Raw genomic sequence first — 20,212 nt, 5'->3', positions numbered from 1 at the left:
TCCTAAAAGACAATTTACTAGACCTACTTTTATTTAACCCAAAGGTTTATCTTCCTTCCACTTTGAAGCACACATTCTCCAGAGCAGAACTAGAGAGGTATTTACCCCAGATTGTTGATGACAGAATTGGCTAAATCTCTTTCTAGCTTTGTCTGTGCTAGACAGCTGCCAACTGTGGCTGTCTGTGTAATCAAGGAGAGACATTTCAGGAGCTCTACTGGCAGCACGCTGCAGCAGGAGAGCCTGCAATGTAACAGGGCTGGGGTTTTTAGTACAGAGTATTTTTCTTGCAAAAAAGAACTTCCCTTGCCTGCAAAATGCTGCCTGATGTACACCAACTGCATTAGGAGCAAATAAATTAGAATGGTACATCCAAATCTCAGCATTCACTACAGGGAAAGCTTGTGAGCAAATGTTTCACCATGGGATACATAATAAAGTCTTCAAATACATTTTCACTAGTAGTAGACAGCTGGAAGTCAAACAGCAGCTCTAAACCCCATTGAGATATGACAGTGCTACCTTACAAATGGGTATTGTTCAACACTTTGTATCATTTCTACCACTTTATTTTCTCCTCCATTATGAATCATGCTGGTTTCCCTGATATAATGCACAGCCCAAGCAGGTGAGGTAGCTGGCCAAAGAAAGCAAATAGCTCTGTATGGTTCCACAATTAGTCATATGCCTGTTCTTATCATTTAAAACAATTCAGAAGAAGGGATGTACTTGCCATTGAAAGTTTATTTAGATTAAAATAGATAAGATTTAAAGACAATAGTAATCTTTGAGCAATTTGGTGTTATTAACTAGAATAAAGGCAGGACTGCTATGACATATCTTCTTCAAAGATTTGCCTTGCAAATAAAAGAAGCTAAGCTGAACGAGGTACCATGTCTCCAGAATAATATATTATTGTTAAATAGTAAACCACTAAATTGAATATTATGCAGATATTCTCAGAGTTTTTGAAAAATCACAACTCTTTACTTTGAAGAAAGACAGGTAGCATGTCAAAACAAATATGCAAGAGCAGAAGAGGAGGGAAATATAAGGGAGAAGGAAAAAAGCTTTTAAATTGGATGATGCATATGAAAACAAATAGCACTTCTCTCAACATAGCTATGCTGAGTTTTTCAGTTATAGAAATTTAGGCTTCAAATCCAGACTCAGACCTGCATTAGTATCACAACAGAGTCACTCAGCTGACTGACACAGAGACAGAACTCTCCAACTGAAGAACTTACACCTTTGCCTATTCAAAATAGACACAGTCTTCCTTTATTTTTTCTAACATTTTTCTCTTAGAAATATCAAGAGTTTTAAAATGGCACAGTGTAAGTGTCATAACACAAAAAAGAAATTATCTTTTTGGATAAGAGCCAACCTGCAACTGAAAGCAAAAGCTACGTTCTGTGACATCTTGGTAAATCTAAAGTTTAAAACCTATTTTACCACTTTGTGTAACTTCCCATGAGTAAAGTTGAAGCCTATTCCATGAATTGTGGTCATGGGAAAAGCCACTACTAAAGTACTATGATATTTGACAACTGGACACTGGTTTTAGTGTGAAAGATTTAGAAATAATCCCCATTGCACAAGTATTCCTGGAACTCTTGAAGGCTGACAGTTAGTTAGCTAGTTAGTTAGTTAGCTAGTTAGTTAGTTAGTTGTGAAAGGCTAATGAATATTGAATGCATTAACAAACCTGGTATTTTGTCACTCACTTCAAGAAGTTCTGACCACAGTGGTTACTACAATGATCTCATATTATTATGTATTTAAAATGAAGGGTATTAAAATGAAAATTGCAACCCAGTTGTGTATCTCACCACCGATTAACCAGCAAGTTGTCTCTTAAACCGCTATTAATAAGCAAAGAGTAGCTCTTTATCATCCTAGCAGATGAGAGCACTTTTCCATGAGAGAGTCACTTGCCCATAAATCAGAGTTTTCAGGAGCAGCACTGGGTGTGCGTAAGCAGAGGCAGGAGAGGCACTGGTGGAGCGAGCGGCCAGCAGAGCCAGCACACCCAGCGCGCTGTGCCGCACCAAATGTGCGCAGCACAGACGTGCAGCACCGCTAATGACATCTTCTCTTGCCAGCCTCTCAGACCCCATTAGCTGGTGAATCATTCTACCATCTGCAAAAAGCAGGTCCTTCCTCCCCCATCCCCTCACTCAGGACAAGAAAAGGGGAAGCTTGAAAACAACTTTCAGCTCTCTTTGTTTGTCCTTGTGAGCAGTTTCATAGTCTCCCTTGGTGGTGTAACAGCGGATAGCTCCACTTCTCTCTCAATTGACTTTATTACAGAGCAATGTGACATGCAGAGATCAACAGGTTTCCAAGCTGTACATACAGCAGCATTCAAAATGTCAACCAAAACTGACACCTTTGATGGCAGCTGCACAGACAAATAGATTGTTTTGTGTTTACTGCCATTAAGCAAAGCAATATTCATTACAGAGCCAGGATTGAAAGAACACAAAATATTACAAGTTGGGAGACTAAATGATAAAATAGAATCTAGCTACCAGCTAAGCCCCCAGTCATCTTGCAGTTTCCAGAGACCCCAGGAATCTCCTGGCAGGTCAGACACAAAGGCTTTACTTGGTGGTTTGGTGCTCAGATGTCACACAAAACCCAGACAGAACTCAGAGAAGGAACTCACATCACCTGCCTATCTTGAGCTGCTGGTTGATAACCACATGCCAGGAACTGCTTCGCTTCCTTGTTCCAAGGAGGCCAATTAGTCACTCATTGGGATGGCCAGACCAAGGACTGTACAGTAGAGAGTTCCTGGTTCAAAAGTTACTGTGCTTGTGGTCTCCCCAAAATTTCCCTTGTAGCAGTCCAGTTCCCATATAATTCCCACTAGAGCTGGCATGGCTATTTGAATACCCACACTGACAACCAGACTGGACATATTGGATGGTTTTTGCTTCCAGATGTAAAAAAAGAAAAAAAAAAAAAAGGCATTTTTTGCTGTGCTAGTATCATTGGGAACTTGGCATGAAAGCTGGTCAACATGACTTCAGCAACTCTGCTGTAAAAAGCAAAACCACCGAAAAATAATCTGTTGTGTCTAGGAAGTTGTTGGATGATTTTATTTTTTCTTTTAAGGTAATTTTCAAAATATTGAAAGCTGCAATACAAACTGCATTACACAGTATCTTCTCCCTCACAATTTTTTCTTTTTAACACTCATCTGGCTTTCAGATCTAAAAAAGAGTGCTAATAATGGTCTTGAAATCAGATTGGGGAAAAAAACCCCACCAACAAACCACTTGTCAGTCTAACTGATTCCATAGTCATTCAGAGAGATTCTTTCAGACTTCAAAACAGCAGCCCACAACACCAAAACCTGCTCCCTGCCCACGCCTGGTCCAGAGCAAGGGTGGAGAGAGCCACTCCAAACACCCTCCCACTCTGATCTGTTATTCACATTCAGGCTCCAATTCCTGTCATGGTAAAGATGATATAGGGGGTGGAATGGATGACTTCCAAAGGTGCCTTTCAACCTGAACTGTTCAATTGTAAGAGAAGAGCAACCTAGTTCGTGGCAGCCTTTTTTCCTAGCCATTTCCATGAAGTTCCATATTTAAACAAACAAGAATGAAACAGAAAAAGGAGGAGGTTGGGGTTATAGTTGTGTCACTTTCAAGGTCTTTATGCTGAACTGAATACAACACCTAAAATCATTCTTGTGAACTTAAAGGATCATACCTATCTCAAGCATGACTTTTGTAGACCTTGTGGTTTTGGGACTTTGTTTTCTGTGTACAGACAACAATTAATTTAGAAGTTGCAGATATTGTTCAGCTAATGTGCAAACACCCATGCTTCCTTATGGCATGAAGCATCTAATTTTTTCACTCTATATTGTAAATAATGCATCCCTGGGTTTTTTGTTTTGGCTTTAAAGGGAGCATCATTAAGTGTTGTGCCAAGAAACCTGATTAAGATACTATTCTAACTTGTAAGTTCTTCTGAAACAAGCATTCATTTGACAGCCTTAAGCAGATGACAAATGAGTTTTTTAAAAGAACATTTTAAAATCAAAGAGGTAAACCAATTCTTTCCTGTAAGATGAAAAAATTATCAATTTGTTAGACTAGTTTGACACATACTCCATCAACAAAAGAATGCAGATTGTCACAACTGTCTTGAGCAGCGATCAGGAATGAGTTATTCAGATGTACTATCCCTTCCTTGATAAGAATGATACAAATTATTTTACTACCACTGAGTATGATGGCACTGCATTGACAGTCTCCTGATGGCTCCCCAACATCTGCAGCAACTGGAAGTGGCAATTTTGCACTTTCCAAAAGAAAGTTCCTAAGCATGGGCATTACAGCGCTACTGTGAGCTATGCTCAGAGAAAAACGACATGCCAAAACTTTACTGAACTCTCCAGGAACCTAGGGGTTCCTGTTTTTTTTTTCATCTTTTTCCTTCTTCTTTTTGTTTCCTTGTTCTAAGATTCCACAAATAATCCACTAATAACTTAGTGGTTTAAGTTCCCTTTCTTAGTAATGACTTCTGTGCTTGATGGAAAGTGCTGGCAGCAGCAGCTGCTCAGGGAGCTCAGGTGATGCTGTTTGTGCTCTCTGATGGGATGAGCACCTCAGCACTCCATAGCAGTCACCACTGAGGAAGCCTCAGTGCCTCTGGTGGGCCATGGACACCACCACCCCATAGGAGGATTTCTCTTTCCTTCCCCTGCCACCTTCTCTGGTACCTTCAGCTTGGATGCTGGCCCTTTTAGCTTCCAAACAGTCCTCACTGAGGCCATAGTGGCAGATGGAGGAATCTGGGGAGGGGAAACAGACATCTCACTGCTCTCTATGCATGTTGGTGAAAAAACAAAACACTGTTTTATTACCTGCACAGCAGCTCAGGTAATGCCTCAGTATTAGACTCACAGGATACCAGAATTACAGAGGTGGAAAAGGATATGAGTAGCTGGAGGAAGTGTTAATATGACATGTTTAAAGCAGGTCTTTCTGTCATCTTGCATCACACAGCTGTCAGTAATCCCACAAATTAAACTTATAATTTAAAAAGAAAAAAAAAGAATTAATGCTTTTTTTTTGGTAAAAAAATCTGTTAGAGTCACCACATAGAGCAAACAACTTTCTGTGCAAGTGTAGGTGGTGACTCTCCCTCTGGGAAAAGTTTTATTTTTCCCTTCGTGATTTATCCACCACTCAAACCTTTACATCCACCCCAGCCTTCAGCTGCTGCCAGGTCACAAAATGTTCTGTGACATAAAAGCATTTTGTGACATGACTGTCACCAGTGCATGTCATGAGGCTTTATAATGCCACCTCAACTTTCCCCTCTGACCAACCCTCTCCCCCTGTACTTCACACAGGGAAAGAATTTTAAAGAAACAAAAGAGGAGTCAGTCACCTAACCTCACAATGTGTGGCTGCAGCCTGAGCTGACTCAGAATCGTTTGAAATTGAGTCATTTTGTCTAGTTTGCTCTAAAGTGATAAGCTAGATGGGATAGAAATTCTATATATTATTACCCAGAATTATTTCAAACATGGAGCTAAGATAAAAGCAGAGTCCAGGGAGGGCTAATCTGTGCCTGTCAGCCCACACTTTAATCACATGCCGATTACTTTGTTAGTCATCTCTTCATCAGTGCTCTCAACCCACTCCTGCTCCTCCTGCAGTAAACTTTAATTAACCAAAGAAACACTGGAGTTACTCACTGAGAATAGAGAAACAGAAAAATGGAGGAGCTGAATGCTAAATGCCTCTCTTCATAAGTGAGAGTGAATCAGTTTGGAGGTAGTGGAAAAGACAACTCTTTAAACCCAAGCAGCAGGAATTCCTGTCTGTAAGCAAACATTTTTGAAACAGTCCAAAAGGAAAACTTCTGTACCGTTGCACTTTTATGTTTCTTTCCCTGGCATATGTTTTGGGTTAGCAGCTGGTCTTTTACAATAAATTTAACTGAGAAAAAAAGCAAATAGAACAACACATGAATCACCTGCGTGGAGAATTCACTAAAATCACTGCTCTTCATCTGCTATGCATTATCCTCACTCTAATGGGACAACTGTTAGCTAAAAGTCAAAAACAAGCAAGTCACACAATAGCAATGTTTGTACTTTGGGCTGAGCCACCAGTTCTTTCTAATTTTAGTGAGCTAGCACCACCCTTATAGGGTAGGTAATTGCGCAGATACCACAACAGTAACAGCATCTGTCATGCCACCAGCAAGTAACCTCTGAGGTGTTATGGTTTTGTTGTGCTCTTAGGGATAATAGTGATGGAAAGGAAACCACCACAGTAAAGGATGATCCCACTGTACAACAAGTTGAACAAGTTGCCATGACTTGCTGAAGAGAATCCATGACAGAACTAAGGTGCTCTTTTCCTGGGTCAGCATCCTTGCACTGGGACTGCACTCTTCCCACCACATCAAAGCAGGCAGCATGAGACCTGGAAGGTGATGAGTATTCACTTGTGAACATTTCCATACCAGTTCCAGAGTGCCAAGAACCTGTTACATGACCTTAGCTATCAGGTGGCATATTGGAGAAACAAAACAGACTGCTGCATATTCCAACAGCAGCCAGGACTGTGAGTCACACAGAAGAGCTGTGCTTTGGACAAAAGCTGCCTATTAGTGTTGCATGCTCATGAGGGTTTCTGAGCAGCATCCTGCACCCAGCATGCACCTGGCACATTTGCATAATTTGCAGTATTAGAGTAGAAAGAGGATTATGAAAACAATTACTGAGGCAATATTCAGCTCCAAATGGATGTGCTGCTACTACCTTACCACAACAGACTGTTGACAGAGTGAGCTTCAGATAGATTTGTCACATCCTTTGCCTTGGTGTCCCTTCATTCTTCTCTTAACCTCTCCATTACTCTTATGTTGATGACTCTCCCAGCTTTTCTTTCCTCCCTCTTTTCACCATGATCTACTCAGCCACTGCACCACTCTCTCCCACTCATGATGATGCCTCTCTTTCTGCCAGTGTCTCTGCTTCAGCCACAACAAACCCTGATCAACTACACCAGGATCCTCCTTTTGGCAGCAAGTACTGGCTCATCTATGAAAAGACAGTAAGAATCAGCCTCTTTTTCCTCCATTTATGGAGCCATCCCACTTCTTCTGCCCCTCACCTTGCTGTCAGGCAGCCATTGCTCTCATGCCTGACCATGTGAGGATACAAAAGATCCTAACAACTAGGTCTGAGAGGAAAAGGAGCAAAGCTTTATGAGAGCTCACCATCTGGGCAGTCCTTAGTATAGAGCCGTCACTCAGAGCTAAATTCACATTCCAAGACAGCTCTATCAATACAGAGATGCCTGTGCATAGGGACCATATTCTCAGCTGAAGCAGGACAAATCTCTAAGAATTAATCTCAGTTTTCACACCTTTTCATCTCAGGCAATGTTGTAGAAGCAGTGTCCCTGATCTAGTATTTCAAGATGTTATTGCTGCATCCTAAAGAGCAACACAAGCTGTAATTTACTCTTGTAAACCAGGTGAGGTACTGCTCCTCTCAAGCATGCTGCAAAGGGCAGAAGGAATCTTTCCCTGTTACCCTTAAACAATTTCAATTTTGCTGCAGCAAACTGCCATCTCTCTTCCATAATTAACCCCCCAGAGTGGCAAGTGCACTAGGCCACCTCTGTGTTTGACAGTGTAGGAAAAGAGAATGCCTGTGGTGTTGGCACAGGAAGGAGGCGCAGGCAGCCACGCACAAACTTGCTGACTTGGCACAGCTTTCAGCTCCAACACACAACTGCTTTCCCAAGCCACTCATTGTTAGTGTTTCATTGAGAATGCTGTAGAAAAGGCCCAGGGATTTGGATGGAGGTTATGGGAAGCAAAGCATGATCTGGAATGCTTTGCAGGGTAAAGACAGCAGAGGCTGCCTGGGTATATGGGGAAGGCTGGAACTAGCACCATGCAACAGCCTGTCTCCAAGTGCGAGTAAGGCTGGATTGCCACAGAAATCAATTTTCATACCTACTCTCACAGCCACTACAAAAAGCATATAAATCACATCAGTAACAACTCATGTAAGGATTGCATGATTGGATTCAGGGGTGGAGGGAGCAAAGAGAAAATTGATCTTTCCCATCACAGTCCTCTTCCTTTCATCTCTGAGGGACTCTTCTTAAGTCCCTTCTGACACCCACTTCCTACCAGGAGCTGTAATTTACCATGTCACCCAGCTGAAACCCTGCTTAGGATATTAAAAAGCAAAAATATATGCTTCTCAAGAGAAGTCTCCAGATTATCTAGCTGATTTTTAGAAATTAACAATAATAATGCTAAAACATCCAGCAGCCTAATTATCAGCCACTTCTCATTTATATTCCCATTAAATGCACAGCTGCTTTGCAAAGAGACAGGCTGATGTATGAAGACTGCCTTGTATGCTCTCACCCAAGCCTCTTCCATTTATTCCACTGAGAATGATGACACAAATAACTCAAATGCCTGCTTGGTATTTGGCAGGTGCTATTGGTGTATGACACACTATTCAAAAAGCAAACAGCAAGAATTACATGATGTTCTAAAGTGAAAAACCCGGGCATTTTATTCCTCTCACAGTAACCAAACTCTTAATTGTCAAGTATCCGCTGACCTTTTCACCATCCAAAGGAATTTTACTGTGAGCTAAATCTGCCAGCTTACCTGTCCTGTAATGAACCATAACTGAAAAGTGGGGAGCTGTGACCACTGCAACTGCTGTTGAGGGGTGGGGGGAAGAACTGACAAGCAAGGTGTCTGTGTGACAGGCACACTGCAGAGAGACCCCAAGGTGTCACTGTGCCATCTTCCAAACTCACCCAGCTGGGCTCCTTGGCAGGAACACCACAAAAAGAAGAAAGAACTTGCAATTGCATTTTCCCTGCTTTGACATATGCTAAATTGATTTAATACGTGTCAGCTTCATGCAGTGAGATATTTCAGCATCTCTAAAATGGATTTGCAGGTGCATTTCTAATTTGCAAGGACATTCTCATGCCAAGTGCCATGTGGGTACTTACCTGATGACACAAATCTACAGCAAGAACAAGTCTAAGAAATGAAGTAGTTTTGCTAGACAGAACTAGGCTGATTTCAGGCAAGATGTTATAAGGAAACACAGAGAGGTGTATTATACCTAAGGATTACATTAAACATTGGTATAACTCCATCTACCAGCTTTAGCCCTGGAACTATTTGTTGCCTGTAAGGTGGTCTGACAAAACTGATGCAGTTTTTACACACAAATTCCTGCCCACTGAGATGCAAGCTAGGATTCTCCCATCTGTTTCACATTTAGCAAAAGGCTCCCTCTGTAAAATTTTACCTACTGCATATTCCAGCTGGAATAATCCAGATGACCTAAGGACAAATAGTCTAAATAACGAAGAGACACCCTGAGATGCTTTGTTTTCCAGGATCAACTGATCACATCCTGCCCAATAGCTTGATTCAGTGTCTCCAACAAAAGTGAGAAGCACAACTGAGAAGCACGACTGAGATATTTTCAAGTAATTACATTTTCACAGCAAGCAATTTTATCACCATATAAACTGAAGTTGTTTCTATCCACTCATGCTACCCATAACTAAAAAAACAGGAAAAATGCAGAACATGTAAAATACTGTTTTTATAGCAGCCCTCAAAGCTCAAACACAACTTTTGTACTCAGCTGCTGTTTGCTTATTCCTGATTTCAAACAGCTAGAAAATGGGTTATTTGGGACATATTTGATTTAAAGGTTCTCTTAAACAGACTCTTCAAAGCCAGCCATATGATAGTGAACAAAACATTTATCTAGAACATTGAAAATGCTCAGTTTCTGAAGACATCGATTGTATTCAAAGAAGAAAAGTTTGTCATGAAAGAATGAGTAAGAATGAGAATGAGTAAAAAAGGATGATGGACTCCAGCAGAATACACAGTAATACAATAAACAGGTTTGGCTGTATTAGTTGACATGAAAGGTGACAATGCCACACTTTAGGGTTATAAGAGTTGTAAAAAAAGCATCCTTATTACAACCAGGGCTGCTGCACTGACAGCAATACTCCCAGAGCAGTAGCAGAGGTTGCTACATTTTATGCACAAAGATCTTGGGGCAGGTGCAGTTTATAAACAACAAAACAATTCCAAAGCTCAAGATGTAGCCTTAAATAACAATTTGCAGTAAATGCTACAACTGAGCTAAAATGAGAAAGAAAATTTGCACTTATGATTTGAGGGGTTGACTTAGCCAAAAAGTCAACAAAACCACAATGAAATATGGGAAAGTATAATAAACCTAACAGCTTTACAGGAATTTGTGATAAATCAGATGTCAAGTTTGGATTCAGACTAGAATTTAGCAGGGTTTTTTTTTTTGGTGGGGTAACCAAACTATGAATAATATACTTATTTTAAGTTCTGTTTCCATGTCCCTCAAAAAAACCTGTGAGTTTCACAGTCTCTTCTAAGTAACCTCAGCCAACATACACAGGTTACCCATAATGCAAACTTGATGAATTACATCTGGTTTCATCACCATGCAGCTCATAAACCACAAAGCAGACCAAAAGCACATTTTCACAAAATAATTTGGAGTCAATCAGGTTCCAGAGCTTTAAGATTTTGAACTTGGAAATCAGGAGCTAAACACATGTGAATTTAAGGCAGTGTGTTTACTATCAATGATGTTTCCTCTCTTGCATGGCTATAAACATTTATAGTGGCTTATTTTTGGTGGAGTAAGGAAGAGGCGATGAAATTAGGTTCAATGATTCTGTTTGCTACAAGAAAACAAGATATTTTTATTTACAGGCATATAGCTGAGTGCTCTGGGAGCTCTCCTGATAAATGCTTCACCAGCTGAGTCACAGTGTGCACAGGATTAGTCACGGCTGAGGAAGAGTCCCAAGGTTTCATTTACAGCCGCAGCTTTACCTGATGTATATTAATTTCTCCTGTGAGCAGCAGCTCTCTGAAGATGTGTGCTTCAGGAGCCTTGGTTCTGTCACTGCCTCCTGGAAAACGAGGGCCAGAGTGCCAGCAGGCACTGGGGAAGGCCGGGTGGGGAAGAGGAACAGAGGAATGGAGGGCTCCCAGCCCGTACACCAACATATGTTCTGTGGGCCTGGGCAGAGCGCAGCGTGCGTCACGCTCGCTTGACGCTATTTCAGGCGACAATGGGTAAGAAATGACTTAGCTGAGCGACCCAGCACACTCCTTTCATTACGTGCTCCTGCAGAGAAGCCCGAGCAACTGGCAGTGCTTCTGTGCCTGTGAGCTCCTACCCACTGTGTTCCCACTCTGCCCTGGGGGGCAGGGACAAGAGGTAAATAACTTAGCCCAGGATTTAACAGCAAATCCCTGACAGAATAAAAGCCCTACCAATATCTCAGGCATCCAGGTTCCAAGTCACCCCCTGCATGGAATCCCTGAAAATCCTCTGCCTGAAGGATCTAACCTAGCAAAGCCTGGCTCTTCCATGAGAGCTGAGAGCTGTAAATAACTGCCTTCATTGGATCACCAAACAAATACAGGGCATCTCTGCCACCTTTCCTCACAAGCTTGAGCAGAGTCCGAACACGGGTGCATGCACAAGTTGGCTGCAAGTCTTGTGTTTTGAGAGGCTCAGATGAAGCAAAAGGAAGATCAAACCTGCTCACTGGACCAGCTGTATAAAACCAGAAATGCAGGATTCCTAAGTGGCTAAAGAGTGTAAGCAGCCTTTGAACCTAAGACAGTAGCGTTTCTGCACCTTACCTCCAGATTTCACACAAATGTTGAGTTTAGACATGGAGGGCCCTTGCATTGGTGCCCACATCCTCCTGCTACCAGTGTGAATGATGCTGCTTTCCAAACTGGCTGCTCACATTCTGCCCAGGGGATGTCTACATCTTTCTACATCTCAGAGACTTGTCCCCAGCCAAGTGAATTACTGACACACTTGAAGTTTCTTCAAGTGAAGGTCTATCCTAATGAAAAAAACATTGAAAAAAATAGAATTGTAAAGTAAAAATTATTAAAACTGCACTTAAGGGCTATGTTATTACAGAATTAGCACCTAAATAAACTTAGAATCACTGCTGAATATATTTTTACACAGCAGCAAACCACAGTGAAGCTGCTCCATGCTGGCTTGGTTGAAGTATTAGATCAGCTATGTTAATCCTTTTTTTTTTTCCAGTGAAACCACTTGGGAAATAATCTTTGTATTCAAAGCTATATTGTTTATAGCTTTGAATACAAATATAGAAGTCAATTTCTCTAATGAAAATAAACAGCTCCGTGAAACAGTTCTGGTTTTTTTGAGGTGAATATACATTTTATCTAGTTTAGCATATCCATAGGGTGTGTGCTAAACATTGGGTCAGTTTTGCATTTCTTCCTGCAGCAGAACACAGATTGTTAACTTTCACCTGTAGGTTAAACCATGCCTAGTTTCCTTCCTTCTATTATTCTGCATATTCTGTATTCTCCTTCCTCTCTTCCTGTTTCTGTGCTAAGGAGACTGACATCTACTTATTACAAAATTTTCCTCCTTACTTCCTACAATTTCTCCAATAGACAAATTGGAACTTTTAAAGAATTTCTCAAATCAACACATTTTTATAGAAGCTTATTTGGGCTTGACAGAGAGTTCTTTAATACCCTGTAAATGTAAATATACTGCCTGAAAGCTTGACAAGTTCTGAAAAAGAAGTAAATCAATATCTACCAAACACTCTGTACTAAAATGACTTGTATTATTAATACAACTGATGACAGGACTACTTCACAGTGATTTAAAGTTTCAAAGCCAATAATGTTTCCCTGCTCACATCCATACAGATGCCCCAAAGAGAAGGAAGATTATTTCCCAAGTGGTTTCACTGAAAAAAAAAAAAAAAAGGATTAACATAGCTGATCTAATAGTTCAACCAATTTGCACCACAGTTCCTGACAAGATCTCCCCCAAGGCTAGCCTTAAAATTATATGACAGCCTAATTTTGCCTTGTTTTACATTAGTCTGAAACCAAGCCTAGATTTTATTGAACTTTGATTCTGTTATTTTACATATAATCCAGATTAAACTTCTAATATGGTTTCATGGTTTGAAAAGCATCATCATCTACTGGTAGGGAGTTTTTAGTGCAGCAGGAAATGGAATTAGGAGAGATCCACTGACTTAATTGAAGATGCCACTAAAAGCTTTGCCAGCTGCAAATATCCTTCCCTTTCTGACTTCAGCAGTGATCCTGGGAGAGAATGTGGAGCAAACTGTGGTCCATGTACACAACAACTCTAGGGGTGTATTTACTGCCTTCAGACCACTAACATTATCAGTATGATTTCAGGATATGCAATAATTTGGTATGGTAATTGTGCTGTGCCTGCCAAAGGAAACACCTCTACCTTCTCCACTGCTGCAAAGTATATTCAAATCACCAAAGAATCTAAAAAAGGAGAAATGTACTATGAAAACTCATCTGAATTTATGCCAATAGTATTTCTTATGGTCACCATTCTGATTTAACCAGGCAGCTACCATCTTCATTCTATTACAATAAAAGGGAGGTGGACACCCCAAATAAATGCCCTAAGTCTAGAAATACTGACACCAGGAGTGCTAGTGAAATAAGTCTGCCAGGAAATATCTCAAAAAAATTAAAAAGGCAGAAAAAAAAATATCCCTGTGTGAGTTTTGCACCATGTTTTCTCTCTGTGTCTTAAGATACCAGTGTCATGACTCACTCTGGAGATTTGAATTGCTCCCTGGGCAACATGACCTTCTCATACCAGCTTTGTTCCTCATGCTAGCAAAAATTGGTCATCCATGAATACTGAATGAAGAAACTTCCTTATTAGTCATCTCTGGATCTATAAAACTAATACTGGAAACTGGTGTTTCAACAAGCCCACTGCTGCTTCAGGTATGTGGCCTTCCAACACTGCAAGTCTAAATAGTTTCATCAGGTGTGGGAGGAAGGATAGAAAAGGGAAAAGAAGTTAGATACATAAGTCATCTGTCTCTAGATAAAATCTATGGATCAGCACTACTTTCAGCAGTTTGGATCTATATTTATGTTTTCATTTTTATATGCCTGATTGGCAAATTCCTTGGCAATTTTGAAACCAATGCCTAAAAACCCCAAACTCGAAAACCCACCAAGCCCTCAAACTGAGAAGATTTCTGTTTCACTTTAGCTGGTTAGCTGTCCATCCTCATGTATGCTGTAAACCACTGTGACTTCTCATCCTCATGTAAAAACTCAGATCAAATTCTCCTTCCTAACACAGGAAGAACAGGTATTTGTCTACACAGTCTTGCCTCCATCTCTCCTGAAATAGTTCAGTACATCCCTGACTGTGCATCAAACTAAAAATTCAGAGGAAAGCATATGCATCTCAATAATTCATGTTACAGGCACATTGCCTCCTTCAAAAGATAGTGCAATAATATTAAGTCATACCCATTATAATGGTCACTGACAAAAAATGTCACCTTGTTCCCCGTGACATTGGTTCCTTTTTTGTTTAAGCTCTCTCTGCTGGTAACAGTACAGGCTCAAATTCCATTAGACAGCATATTACACCCTCTCACCAAATTATGTGAATAGGATTGACCAAGATGAGGACAAACATCCCCATAATTTCAGGGAACCTAATCCATTGGCTGTCCCTGAGTCAACAAAGCACTAAGCAAAGTGCTAAATGTTCCAGATCTAAAACTTTGCAAAGACTTCAGATTGATAACTACACCAAAGAACTGAAACTTTCTCACATAGGAAGCATAGCACAAGCAATCAAAACCCTCATGGAAATCCTCATTTCAGTGCATGAAACAGCACAACATATTAACTGCAGCTTTTCCTCTTTGTAACTAAAAGATGTAGACAGCACTGCTCTTAGGCAGTGCAAGAAGAAATTTGAAAGAAATTTTTTTTAAAAAAATCCAACCCAACCTCTCCCATAGATTTTTAGCCAATATGAGTAAAAATTATCCCAGAGCCCAAACTTAGTGTTGACATCTCTGTGTAAAAAAGAATCCTTGCTATATCTCTAAATTGGTATCTTACTATACCCTAGGCAACCTGTTATCTTGGTTTCCCATTAAGATGGATATCACAATACGTTTTTATTAAGTTTAAAGAAATATCCACCAGTAGCTCCACTATTTTTGCTTTCAAATGACATATAAATAGGAACATTGATAAAAATAGTTCTAAATGCCCATCTGATCTACTCTTCTTTTATCAGCAGCCTCTGCAAAGTGCCATTTGCTGGCCAAGGATCCAATCTGACTTCATCTATAAATGACTGTAATGGCATGCAAGACAATTTCTGTAGGAGACATTTCAGTTTCATTTTCAAAGCAAACATCTTTAGAGGCATTTCCAGTTTCTCTAAGTGTTGGATCAGCTGTAGGATGTAAGACAGCACTCTCTGATTACCAAAAACTCTGATTACCAGGAACAGGATGCTAAACCACATGAAAGCAGTCTTGCTGCTCGAGTAGTGACTAACATGCTGTAGAAGGAATGTTTAACAAGTTCCTTCATGCAATAGGATGGGTGAATGCCATCTCTCACCACTATGTGCATGCTCCAGAAATCCTCTCACTTCAGGAAAATGTGTCTGAAAGTCTGTCAGTGGAATGAAGGATAGAAAAGTTTGGAACAGTGATGCACATATTTTGCATTTTATGCAAATTGTACATTTTGTTTATATTACATCAATGCATGTGAATTCTCTCTACAGCTACTATGGCATAGTTAACCTTTTTAAAGGTTCATGTACACTACAGTCAGCAAAAATAAACTTATCACAGTTCAGAAACAAAAATGTTAAGTGCTGGCAACTTCTAGGTTCACAGGATGGAAGTACAATGTGGCATGACAAAGCCAGACTACAGTAGTCCTTGACACTGCTCTGATATCAGCTAATCATAATCTGTTTCTGCATCAGTAGATCTCACTATTTGCCATGGACTCCTTGAATTCTATTTAGAAAGAGAATTCTTCATTTTCTCACTGGATTTCATTTGGTTTTCATCAGTACTTCGTGGCAGCATTTTTTAATTGTTCATTTCTACAACATGAGGTATCTGTATTACGCCTTGTTCTAAAGGAGGGCATAGAAACAAGAGGTACAGAGGTCCAAAGGTGTCCATGTGACTAATTAATATTTTGATGTTAACTTCAGAAGAGGCAGAAAATAATCAAAACCCTCTTTTTCAAATCTCTTCCTATTTTTGACTACCCTCAAAACTACTCATATTCCCTAAGTAACACTGATGTGTTACTTAGAGTAGTAGTTACTTAGAGTGGCAGCTCTTCCAAGTCAAGATACTATGAACTTTCAAAACCTAGGAATGTATGACAGTTCCTAAAAGCAATCTAACCATGCCCCTGTGGCAGCAAAGTTACCTCCAGATGAATCAGAGCTTTTGTGGTCAGTTCTCAACTACAAGTCCCATGGGACAATCAACTCTAAGTTACACTCTAAGCTTTTGTTCCATATATAGCACTACCTCACTCACAGTTCGTAGATACTCCTACACAGGAGAATAAACCCAGTTCTTTACAGGGCTATTCAGTAGCCCTCTTGCAAGGCTCTCTTCCTCTTATTTCAGCTCACTTTCCTTTAAAATTCACCAAATAGTAACACAGGTCCCACAAACAAGTGCCTATTTTTAACTGCACATTTTTGGTTGCTTTAAATCCCCTGTTCTGAACAGTGCTCAGACCAGGCCTGTGCAGCTCCCATGGGGGTGGACCACCAAGGACTGATTGCTGGCAGGGAGCTGCAGCTGTGGGCCACAGCAGGGTAGCTCAGCAGCACCCAAGGCCACACAGCTCGTGGTGGGAGGCTGCTGCCCAGCTGCCACAACCCACAGGCAGAGCGTGGCACACAGCTGGCAGCAGCCCTGCCCTGGGGAAAACACACACAGTCATCACTGCTGCCAGCTGCACCTCGTATCCCTTCCCTCTCCTTTCATGTGCTCTCCCTGTGCATACAGAACCCTGCTGTTTCCTGCCCTCACTGGGCAGGACCTGGGTCTCCTCTCCCCTCAGCAGCCCCACACTCCATCCCAGCAGTCCATCTTGTTCCTTCCTTTCCAGGTCCCGCCCCACGCACTAACCAAAACACCCCCACGCTGTTCCCATGTTAACCTCAAGTTCCTGCTTCCCAAACCTCCCACACTGCTGGCTTGCTGCTTCAGCTCTTCTCCTAATGCTCCCAGGCTCCTCTACCCTCTGCCATGGCCCTTGCTCCCTACTTTCCAAACTTCCCTTATTTTCTCAGCATTCCTGCCTCTCAAACACCTTCTGGATGTGAGGAGTCTCAGGAACACAATTCCTACACCCCAAGAAGAAGAACCAGCACGTCCAGCTGCCTTCTCCTGCAGTGCCCAGGCCTCCAGGGCTGACCCTCCCTGACACAGATGGCAGAGTGCCTCAGAGAAAGACTTGGAATATTGCTCCCAACCAAAGGCTCACACAAAGCTGCAGTTCCCATCTGGCAGGCTGTGTTGTGTAGGCCAGATCAGGAGTCAGCAAAGGGACCTGCTGCTTGTGCCAGTAAACGACCACGCTGGCAGGCTCTCATTTCCCACCTAAGCTGGCATTCCCACAAGCTGTCAGTTGCAAGGGAATGGAAATCCAAGAGCCTCAAATCCCTCTGAAATGGATGACATCATGAAGGATGCAAGTTTTCAGTCCATTCTTTCTAATTCTGATATTTTCTTCTTATTACCATGTTGCCCCACCCTGGATCTTATTCTTCATTGAGTTCTGATTCACCTCAGTTTTAGTCACTGTGCCTTTTTCAGCAATGGGAATCATTTCTGCAGTAATTCAGAGGACAGGACATGTTTGAACTCTCAGTTTCTTTGCTTAGCACCACAGTTTGTACTGATTACCTGGGCTGCAAAGAGTCAAATTACCTTCAGGAATGCATACACTATGACTTCCCTTCCACACAAACTTCTGTGTAACAGGCACTGAAAAATCTGACCATTAGGCCAAATTTCAGGAGAGTAAAACGGCAAAAAATGGAGACTCAAAACACACAGAACTTCCCTGAGAAATGTTCAGCCCACGCTTTACAGCAAAGAGGCACTTGAACCTCTCACCAGTGTGTGTATTTTAATCAAGTGCCTGGGAAAGCAGAATTTCTTTCTATAACTTGGTTTTATAAGAGCCAAGCTTTGAACTGCTAAATTCAGCCAGACTCAAACAACTGGTGCAGAAAAAACCCACAATCAAGTGGTAGAAATAAATTTTGCAGAAACAACCACAACAAAATGCCTCATAAAGGGAAATATTGCATAATTGCATCTATGGACAGAGTTGACAGTTCTGCTTATAATGACAAATAGTAATCCCTTCCCCCTAAAATAAAGCAATTTTTCCTTAGAGGCACAGGACAACTGAACAAAAAAACCTTCAGGAAAACAGTCCTAAAAATTGAAATATTAATACAATATTTTCAATACAAATTAATATATATTAATACAAATTAATTTATATTTATATTTATATTAATACAAATTAATACAGCAATAACTTTCAAGATTGACATACTGCCCCACTGACAGAACAATGCCTGCCATGCAGGCAGCCTACCAGAAAAGCCTAAAAAGATTCAGTGTCTCTATTCTGGCCTAGACTTGGGTTGCAATTTCTGTCATGAGGACAGACTGGTTTATTTGCAGATGCCAGTTTTTGGCTAGTGGCTAGGTCTCTGTGCTGAGCACAACAACACATCCATACAAAGCTGAAAAACAGGACATTAAATTATTTTGACATAATAACATCTTCAAAGCATCGGTTGCTGCTCAGCACTCAGATTTCTGATCCTTAAGTGCTTCAAGATTTAATGCAGAGTGTTGTGGATTTAAGTGTACTTATTTACCAAAGCACATCCATGTTCCAAAAGACTGCATAGTCCCAGTTGCCTCCAAAATCAACTTCCTATACATGTTCCCATTATCTAGGCATAAAAATCACGCAGCAGTCTGTAAAAAGGAGGCGGAGTTGTGGAGCCGTAGCAGAGCCGTTTCCCGAGCAGCCGGTTAAACACCACCACCTCCTGGCCGAGCCGAGCGGGGCTGCGCATCAGTTTGCCTTGATTCGAAGGTACCCCTTCCTTCCAAGGTATGCCCAGCCACCCCCGGCACCGCAAACCTCGCCTTCCCACCCGGCCGGGCCATTCTCTTTTGGTAAAAGCAATTAAGTTGCCTCTTTTTTTTTTGCCAAGTTACATATATTGGTATAAGTAATGGTAATATGCTACTACGTATGTATCCGTCCAAGCAGCAAACATTTAATGAAGTATAAAACATATTTTAAAAGAGTGTATTCTGTAAGACAGCAGGAAGATGTTCTCCTTACACTGTTTTTTCTCAGTATAGTATAAAAGAGCTTCTTTAGTCAAAGACAGAAAAAAGGTCTCTATTTTTAGGTGAAGATAAATCCAGTGTTAAGGATGCAATTAGTGAGAATTTTCAATTTGTAGGAAATAAAGATCAGTCATTTCAAGATCTGGCTTGTTTTCCTATATATAGCATTATATAGCCTATATATATATTATATATCTTATAATGTTGGTGCCTCTTTTTAGATGTCTGCAGACTACATAAAAATCCATACTCTACTATAAACTACATACTCTACTATATAACCATAAATCTACTTCAGTATTAACTCTCACCAAACCTTTTATAGAAATAAAATGCCTTGTTATGCTTGCTCCTGCAACCACAGAAGTGATTTCCTTTTTGCTGTTGCTGCCTTTGGAGATAGCTTGATCATGGATGCCTTCTCAGTCTCTCTTGATCCTACAGATACAGCATAGATTTCTTGTCCTGAAATGTGAAGTTGAAATTGATTGTATTAATGCCTGTTCTAACTGATAGGTATGCTCACAAAGTCAGTCAGTTAGGATTGCTCTGTATCGAAAAATTTGTATGCATTTCAACAGTTGCTGATACATCTGCAAAGTCTTATCAGAAAATGTTTCCTTAACTATTTCTAGTTTATAATTGCGTAAAAATGAAAACACCAAAATGTTGTTGCTATTTTCATTGTTACACTTGGTCTCATCAATAATCCCTGAACAGAGTCCAGTAATTTCTGCATTTTAATTATCAAATCATACACCAAGATACGTTTCATTCTGGGTCAGGATATCCTCAGAGGACATACACCAAATGCCATAGAACAC

This window comes from Zonotrichia albicollis, chromosome 7 (assembly GCF_047830755.1).
Source record: "Zonotrichia albicollis isolate bZonAlb1 chromosome 7, bZonAlb1.hap1, whole genome shotgun sequence".
NCBI lineage: Eukaryota > Metazoa > Chordata > Aves > Passeriformes > Passerellidae > Zonotrichia > Zonotrichia albicollis.
This window is presented reverse-complemented; position numbering follows the sequence as displayed.